The sequence below is a fragment of the Pseudopipra pipra genome, chromosome 2 (assembly GCF_036250125.1).
Source record: "Pseudopipra pipra isolate bDixPip1 chromosome 2, bDixPip1.hap1, whole genome shotgun sequence".
NCBI classification, from domain to species: domain Eukaryota; kingdom Metazoa; phylum Chordata; class Aves; order Passeriformes; family Pipridae; genus Pseudopipra; species Pseudopipra pipra.
The window spans coordinates 106971490-106981109 of NC_087550.1; positions in this window are offsets into that span (position 1 = coordinate 106971490).

A 9620-nucleotide genomic window follows, 5' to 3' on the forward strand; every position below is an offset into this window, starting at 1 on the left:
AGACCAATTAAGGGGTATGATAAGACACATCAGTGCTTAAATTACTATAATTAAGTCAAAGGATGAACAATGGAGAAAAATAAAATATTAAGACTGATGATATCTGGAGTCAGGCAAAGGATACTTCTCATGAAAAGAACAGCATGAACTTAAATTTGTCTAATTTAAATCTTAAAATGAAGCACCTTATTGGCAGTAACCAATCCTTGGGGTTTTGAGAACGTATGGTACATACAAGTATGCCGTTCAGTAGAAGTTATTGTTATATATAATACATATAAATAAATAAACACATATAAATTAAAAACAAACAAGCAAAACTCATAAAAAAATACCCTAAAAAACCCCCAAAACACATCAAAATAAAAAGCTGAGTTCACTAATTTTGCTGGTTTTATACTTAAAGGGATTCTGGAGGCATGGTAGTCTAGATGCTTTTCTTTGGCCTATATTTAGGTGCCCATACCTTTTAACCAGATTATATTAGTGGAAGTAGCTATAGCCTAGGATGTGGTCTATTTTACCCTCTTCTAAGGATGTTGTAATAGCTACCATATAATGCCAGTTGATTTTGATATTCCTGCCAGATAACCATAATACCCTACCACTGTTGGCACACTGGCCTGTAGAAATTACTCTGAGGGGTTAATTTGTAAAAAAGATTTATTGTAAATGCTCCCACACAAAGTGCAAACTTTTAAAAAATCTGTTTAAATGGATACACAATGAAGAAAAATAACAGGTAATTTAAAAATCTGCTGATTTTACCAAATGACACCTCCCTTGCCACACTTTTAATTGAAGAAGTGAAAGACCTCAAGGTTTTCTCTCTGCTTCATTTCCTTCTCATTTTTTTCTGCACAGGAAAAAAAAATAGAAAGAGAACATACTTCATAGATCTCAGCATAGATATTATAGAATACATAAAAGAGATTCTCAAGGGCAAGTTTTTGCCAAATATCATCCTTTGCAAAATCAACAGTATTTTATCTTTTCTGAACTTACAATGTTAATTTGACCCCAGACTTCCCTTTCTAACTCTTTCAAACAGAATTTTGTAGCCACAAGACAGAAGAGTCACAGGGTTCTTAGTGGTGTAATAGAAAATGTGGAACGATAATGAGAAATACAAATGAATTAATTTTAAGAGTGGGACAATTTCTATTCACAGTAGAAAGAACTCTTCCATTTTTCTGAGGCAAAGACAATTAAAGTCCACATCATTTGTCTCTTCATTTGAATTTAATGACAATGCATCTGGTTTAAACCTTTCTGGAGGACAAATGTTGGGTATAAATGGTATCCTGAGTATAGGAGTCCTGCTAGAGAGCAGTCAGAATATTTGAGGGTGGCTGAACACGAAAATGGGCAAATTTCTTGAAAGTGAAAAATAACCTTGAGAACACATGGAGTACAACTGGTAAACAATCAGAATGCAGTGCATTTCTGTGTGTGCTGCAGAATAAGCCCAATTGCAAACACATTCTTTCGATATACAAGGTCAAATAATGAAGTAGCTTGTCCAAAATATTGATACAGTATGAAAGGCTTCCTTTTGACATTTGGGTGATTCTGGTCTCATCTATTCTACACTGGTATTTTCTTTGCCAAATCCAGATTATTTATAAACCTATTCAAGCGTAACAAAAAGCAAAAAGCTTTGAATGTGTCACAAATGATACAAGCATTCAAAATGAAGTGTAAACTTTATAATCTCCTAAAGGTTTGTAGGTTTGTTTGTTTGTGTTTTTTTAATAAATAGAAAATTATGGTTATGTTTTTTAAATAATCCTTCTATTTGATACATTCCAACTCAACCCAAACAAATAAACACTGATTCCTGCTGCATATTGCTGCATGATGAATCCTCATATACTATCAGATGCAATATCAGGAGATGTTACAAATGGTAAGATAATACTTCCTTTTCCTATTTTCTAGATAAAGGATATATAGTAAAAGCTTTATTAGTTAAAAATTAATAATAAAAAATGTGTTTCCTTTGCAGAGAAGTATTAATCATGAATCTAATCCAAGGCCATTGAGAAGACTGGATAGCATGGATAGATTAAACTTTGGGAGAATTCATTGCATTTAATGAGTGCAACCTTACATTCATCATCACATAAACAGTGAGAAGTACAAATACATGCTCACTTCGCTCCAGTGAGATGGGGAGAGAACTAGAAGGGTAAGTCTTGTGGATTGAGATAAAGATAGTTTAATAGGTAAGGCAAAAGCTATACACCCAAACAAAGCAAAACAAGGAATTAATTCAGCACTTCCCATGGGCAGGCAGGTGTTCCGCCATCTTCGGGAAAGCAGGGCTCCATCACACACAGCAGGGACTTGGGAAGCAAGAAGGCCAAACATCATCACTCCAAATGCCCCTTGCTTCCAACTTCTTTCCTGTTTGTCTGCTGAGCATGACACCATATGGTGTGGAATAGCCCTGTGGTCAGCTGGGCTCAGCTGTCCCAGCTGTATTCCCTCCTAACTTCTTGTGCCCCCCAGAGAGCTGGGTGGTGTGAGGACCAGGAAAGGCTTGTGCCAGCACTGCTCAGCAAAAACTAAAACATCCCTGTGTTATCAACACCCTTTTGGTCACAAATCCAAAATGTAGCACCATACGGGCTGATATAAAGCAAATAACTCAGTCAAAACAAGCACATAAGGAAACATAGCAGTTTCTGCATGGAATAGGAAACACTGGAACAAACGTGCTCCCAGAGGAATTGATTAGGGTACAGTTGTGTTCTGTGACTAAAAATTGTAATGGTTTAGTGAGAGATCATGAAGTGATATAGTCTTTTAATTAGCAGTTTTGCCAGTAGGAAAGAGTCTTAGCAAATACAAAATGAAAGATAGACCTGTCCTATTTAAAAATATAAATTTCTACCAGTATCTTTTTCTCTAACAATAAATTATTTATAGTTCTATAGCAGAACATATTTTTTTCTAGGAAATATAGTAGATATTTTCAGAAGCTATAAGAAGTTAGTTTTCCATTTCTGGAATATTTTTTTAGTGTAAATATCTGACAACTAGTTGCCACCTCAGGGTTAATAAATCTGAGAGCATGTTTGTAAGTATACTTTCATTAAACATTTAATATATTGGCTTCTAACAAATTTATAAAGTAAGTTACTTACATTCCCAACTACTTAATGAGGAAATATATCTCCATATTTCAGTAGATAAGTTTTAAAGACATAATACTAATTTCCAGCAGAAGTTAAATGGGATAAATATGAGAATTTATGTCCTTGTCACTTAGAACCAGGACTTTACAATATCTGTAAAAAAACACCTAAATTCAAACAAAGAATGGATATTTTAATAGGAAAATAAAAGATAGAAAGTAAATTAGGCTAAACTGCTTTGTAAATACGTAATGAAAGACACATTTTGAAGCTATGAAGTGATGGAGCTTCCACCCTATTTTTCACTATTATGTAGTGTAATTTTGGTTATTTACTGTTGAAGTTTTCACTTCAGAATTCAGTCAGAACATCCATTTCTTGAGTTTATTCATTATTTTTAGGAATGTGGCTCTAAGATGAGCAATTAGAGTTGCTAAACCCTCACCAGCTGCTCATGTAAAAATAGTATCTTTTTAAAAGTGGTCATTGTTTTATGTTAGAGAGCAAGATATTAAAAAAACAAATGACCAGTCTCTTCCCAGAACTTCTATAAATCAAGATCATAAATCAAGATCTAACTAAATCACCATTTTGCAGTCCTAGTTACAGAAAATAATTAATTATTTGCATATATAACACTTAAAAACATGTGAAAAATGATACTAATTCTTAAATTCATATGGTTTCAGTAAGGGCAAAAAGATGTTATAAAGCATTCATGCAGTAGAAATTCTGTTTAGAACAGGTTTTCTAAGTTGATTCCTTCTGCTTCATCTCCTGTCTTAGTGTAACTTCTATTAGTTTCACTCTGTATAATCTTCATTAAATCAGTCTATATTAATAACATTAGTATAATTATTAATAAAATTATGAATAATAGTAATTATAGTATTATTATCTAAAATTAAAATGCCTCCACCCCATGGTATTCTTATATTTTTCGAGAGCTCTTCATTTTTTCAATCTTAAACTGATTCTGAAATCTAAAAGGCCTGCTGCAGTTGGGTTTGCATATAGAACGTTGTTACACTCAGTTCTGTTACAAAATTTTCTTGCATAGCTGGAGATATGACAGATGCTAATTTTAATATGACATGAAGAGCTATAACATTCTTTCTTTAGTAATTTATTGCATGCATCTGTAAGAGTTACGACAAGCTTTGCCAAATTGTGTTTCCATTTTCATTGTAATGAACAATTCTTTTCTAAGAGGTAGCAGAAGATGTTAATGAGCTTTTACCTTGTGTTTTCTGAGACAAAATAATTGGCAGAAATCAGCAGCTCATTTTCTTAAATACAAGGATAAAGCATGCTTTTTACTTTGAGCCTAAGATTATGCCATGTATCAAAAGAAAAACTAAGACTATTACATTTCCATGAGTAGCAGAGCCAGTGATTTACTATCTAATATTCTGCTTTGGAATACGACTTCTACTTAAAGAAATTAATAGTTTAAAATACTTTTTCAGTACAGGTTTCTTAGAGTATGCCCTGCACATACACTCAAACATACACATATACTCATAGTGTGTGTCTGAAATATAAAACCCATATGTATTTGAAAATAAGGTACTTTATGTTAATATAGAGGTATTATATAACGTCCATTGCATATGTAGGAATTTTAGATATATATATAAATACAAAATTATTATTTTATATATTATCACTATTCAATTTTCAAAATTATTCTCCAGCATAAAGTGATTGAAAATTTAAGTGACTGACCTAAATAAGTTGGCTCCTGACACTATTATCTCTATATAATAAAACAAACAAAAGAGTTATAAATAATATAGATTTTATTTTGCTCAAAATAAGTCTTATTAATTAGGATATTAAAGCAGAATAATCCATATTTGGCAATAGGAAAACCCCCAATTACCCAAATCTCTTTTAACACTTCTAGAAGGTTTCATAGACCAGAATTGCTAGAGATTATTATTTTTTTAATTATCTTTTGCATCTTAAAAGTAGTTGAAATCCCCACTGACTGCAACATCGTACAGAAAAGAAGTCATCCTGACCTTACATTAGTAGGAAGTTGAATATACTTGTGCCAAATTTTCCAGCGTATAACTAGAAAGTGACTGATCTGAGTCAGTTGCTGAGTGATTTATCTCATTGAAGCAAGGTTGGTCTAGACAGCACCTGCTTAACTGTAATGCTGTCACTGAAAGTGGCATGAAAGTGTCAGCCTTTTTTGTGCTAAACTTATTCTGGAATATTTCACTAATAAACTCCTAATAATATGGAAAGACCTCATCATCTACTTTAGATAGTCATGGCCACTCTTACATATTCATTCACTGCATAATGAAAAAATAAACTAAACTGACTGCTTGTGATTAATTTCAGCCTTAATCTTAAAGATTAACCCTACCAGGCATTTAAGTTTATTCACTTCATCAACTCTTGATGGACTAGCTTTTCAGTCTAATGAAGACATCCTGATATACACTAAATGAAAAGAAAAATATAACTTAGGATAGAAAATATATTGGTAACATTGTTACAATGGTGATTAACCCATCACAGGGAAAAAAATCATTTCTCATAGACATGCAGATAAGTCAATTAAAGGAATTTTTATATCAGTCAATCTAAGGGATATTCACTAAATAAATACTTTTCCTTTTTGATGAATTGCAAATGCCTCAGCCCGAAGGAATCCTAATTATTTAAGGACAGGGTAGTTGCACAAAATATTAAATAAAAAACATCATAGACCTAAATTTATTAACGGTTATGTTTCTGTGAAAAAGTTGTATTGTACATGAAGGGGAAATACTGGTGACATTGTCTCATAAAAGGGTCTGTAAAAAAAGCCAGATCGTTCAGCATTTTCCTTGACTTTTCTTGATGCTAAAATCCAAAATGGAGTCCAGAGAGAAGTTACAGAGTTGAAATTAACTTACACCGTTGGGACCAGTATGCTTTCACCAAATGCAATTATTCTTCAGTGTTCATTTACCTGAGTGATTGAACTTGCCTGCAGCAAGGAAGGAAGGAACACAAGGCTAGACCTCAAGCAGTCATACAAACTAATTTTAAAATTAAGTTAGAATTACTGCTCTTCAATAAGTAGAAAAGCTAAGACTCGAAATGAAAACTTCTAAAAAAGGGAAGAAAAACTCCACTGAAATATATGGAAATATCCTAAATTTCTAAGCTAATTTTTGATCATGAATCCACAAGAGTTATGGAGAAATCAGCTAAGTTAATTAGACCCTCTGGAAAAGAGAGGAAAATATTTTTTTTCTATTGTCTGAAAGTGTTGAGACAGAACTTATTTAAGTTATTTCTGATTAAGTGCATTGAAGTCCAAATGACAATAACTATAATTAAATAAAATGATTATAAATAAATCCATAAATATACTTTCTGCTTGTTTTTAAATATTAATTGTCTATTTTTTTTAATTTTACATGCAGAAAAGTTTAACTTATACATTCTTAATCTATTTGGTTTTTTCCTATTCCACATCACTCTTTTGCTCACTAGCACTGATATTTTGTCTCCCAGAACACTGTTTTATGTGCAAAATTCATGCTTGTACTCATATTATATATGATGACTGACCCAAGCTTCATGTATTTCTTTACCTCTAATATGAAGCTTTCTTGAGTGTAGATCTGAAAAAAATTTAATTTAGTTTGTCTAAAAGCCTGCAAGACTTTTCTTACTTTCTATCTGGTACTTTCCTGCTCTAATATACATTATTCTTTTCCCTACCCACCTGCTCGGAAGTTCCATAAACACTTTAAAAATTCTAAGAATAAACCAGAAAAGTGTGGAGCATTGGATTATTTTTTTTCCTAGATTAAATATTTTCATTTCAAAATATAATTTTGTTCCAGTTTGGATCACAAATCAGAATACCACCATCTCTCACAAAACCAAATTCTTCTATAGAAGCTACTAAAAATCATGTAAATTATATCTGTTGATATGGAATAATTTCAATTTTATGTTCAAATATTATCTCAAAAATCAGAATAAATAAGATTGTTACTGAAACAAATTACTAGAGCATTTTCCAGTGGAAAATGTAGCTGAACACAAAACATTCAAAGTAAATGCTTAGCTCTGTGATAAATGAGGGTTTTTTTGAAGTATATATATTTCCTCGACTATAATTTGCTAAATTCTCTTTGTAACTAGTTTTTAGACAGCTTAATATTCACCATTTAGATGGTTTGAGCTGCCTCTTCAGATGTTTTGTTAACAGCAAGGGCCAAACTGCAATTGTAGCATTCTGCCTTTTTTTTCACCTAATAGTAGGCATCAGTGGCTAGAAATGGACTATTAGAAATTAGAATACTCATCTTTTGTCCCTAAATTCTCTCTTTTCTTTCCCCCTCATTTTTATTCCCGACAGATATCAGAGCTTACATTCACTAATTTTCTTTTCTGTTCTTACCTTTCCCCAAAAATATTATGTTTCCTACCTTCTCTAATTTTTTTTAGGAAATATAGGAAAAATCATACCTATGTTTCTGAGTTGTCCATTACATCATTTTGTAAGTTAAATAGAGTACTTGTAAGCAAAGGTGAAATGAGGGGTTCCTCGCCATATTTAATTTTTTTTGGTTTTATCTTGTTCGCTTTTGTGCTCTAGCAAAAGCATTTGAACAATGTGCTGCAATACTGGGGTGAAGCCTTCTCACAAGACAACCTTGTTTCTCAATACAAGTCTCCCCTGGCATCCTTGGGCTTTCCTGTTTCATGCATTTATGTGCAGGTTTTCTACTCATTCAGTATAACCTCAGGCACACTGAAAATGATCTTCCAGCTGAAGCTGTGCTGCTTAGGCAAATTTAAGAAGCCTCAAACTGTGAATATTCTGGCCCTCTGCTGTCTGTCATAATTTGCATCCTCAAACCCCCTCTTCAGCTAACAATTTTCCTGAGGAATACTTATTCATACAGTAGTTATTTTCCTCCTCTTTTCTATAACAGAATAAAGGTGTCTTTGTTTGCAACAGTCTCCTCTGTCTGAGCACTTAACAAATGACCATTCTGTCATCTGCTCTGCTCGGTTTCTAATTATTGATATACAAATCATAACACATCCATTTTGTAGCTTTCCACCTGAGCTTTCCTAATTTCCTTTTCTCTCATTTCTCCTGAAATGAAACAATTGAATTGTCAGGAACCTCTGTGTGTGAAAGCAAAAGTATGAAGACTTCTCTATTCCTACTTTGTTTTGAAAAGATGTACAGAAAACAGATTTGAGAACACTTGCCTAGGAAAGGAGAACACTAGTTTTAAGTCACCTTGATTCAAAGTGATAGATTGCAGATGAAAACATTTGCAGTGGTATGAGAAAAGAGATAATACAAACATGCATCTTAACCTAGTTCCCTCCCCTGCCCACCTCCACTTTCTTTCAAAGAAAAAAGATGCATCAACAAACACATTACTACGACTGCCAAAATACCCTAATCACAAAACTATGAAGAATGTTTAGCTTTCCCTCAACCGAAAAGGAAAACTAGCAAGGTTTTAGGATCTGAGGGCTCTAACTAAGCTGGTCTCAGATCAACTCCCCCCTGGGTCTAGTCCTGGCACTTCACCCCCTCACCCTACAGCCCGGGACCCCACATCATTCCCCATCCCAGTCATGCCGCAGCAGGCACAGTCTCCATCCCTGCCCCTGAGATGATGCTTGGATCCTCTGGACTGTGTGTGGACTCAGATACTGCCCGATGCTGCAAGTGTAGTGGGTGCCTGGTCAACACTGGAGTCACCTGCAACTCCTGCTCCTAAGCATGAGATTTTCAGCTATTTTAAAACAGCAGGTAAAAAACTGGTGGTTAGGGTCTTCTGCTAAGTACTCTTTGGGGATGTCACTCTGAAAAGCGCCAGCCATCAGTGGAGAAGCATGCACAGGTAAAAGCAAAAACATCTTCAGCCATTAGATTTTAATTCACAACTCTAGGTGAATCAGAGCCCTGGAAAAAAATTGTATTGAGTCAGTATATTTAGGATGAATATATTTCAGATAAATAATTTCAATATTTATATTAGAACTTCTCACATAGTTAAAGGTGAACTGACTGCATCAGCTAGTGTTTTTTTTGTACTTGTATCACTATCATTCTCTGAAATTGTCTATAGAAAAATCAAGTGCGTTTTCTTTAGTAATAACCTTCTCAGACTTTTGTGGGTTTTATAGAATGTAATTTCCCTTTCTATTGCCTTGGACAAAGACTGAAATGCTTTCTAATGGCTGGAGAACTCCTACATCTCCAATTCCTCTTTGCAATGCTATGTGTGTGTGTTGTGTGTTCATCTATGCATAAAGGAAAGTTTATACATAAATTTATGTATGTGAGAAAGACTTCTAAGCTTGTTTAATTGTGGATAAATCCACAGGGCTCAATCCTTAGGAGGAAAAAAGTAAAACAGAAGAATGAAAGGAAGCAGGATGTGGGAAGTCTTTAATTTTGGCACAATTCAAAGCAGGAACAGG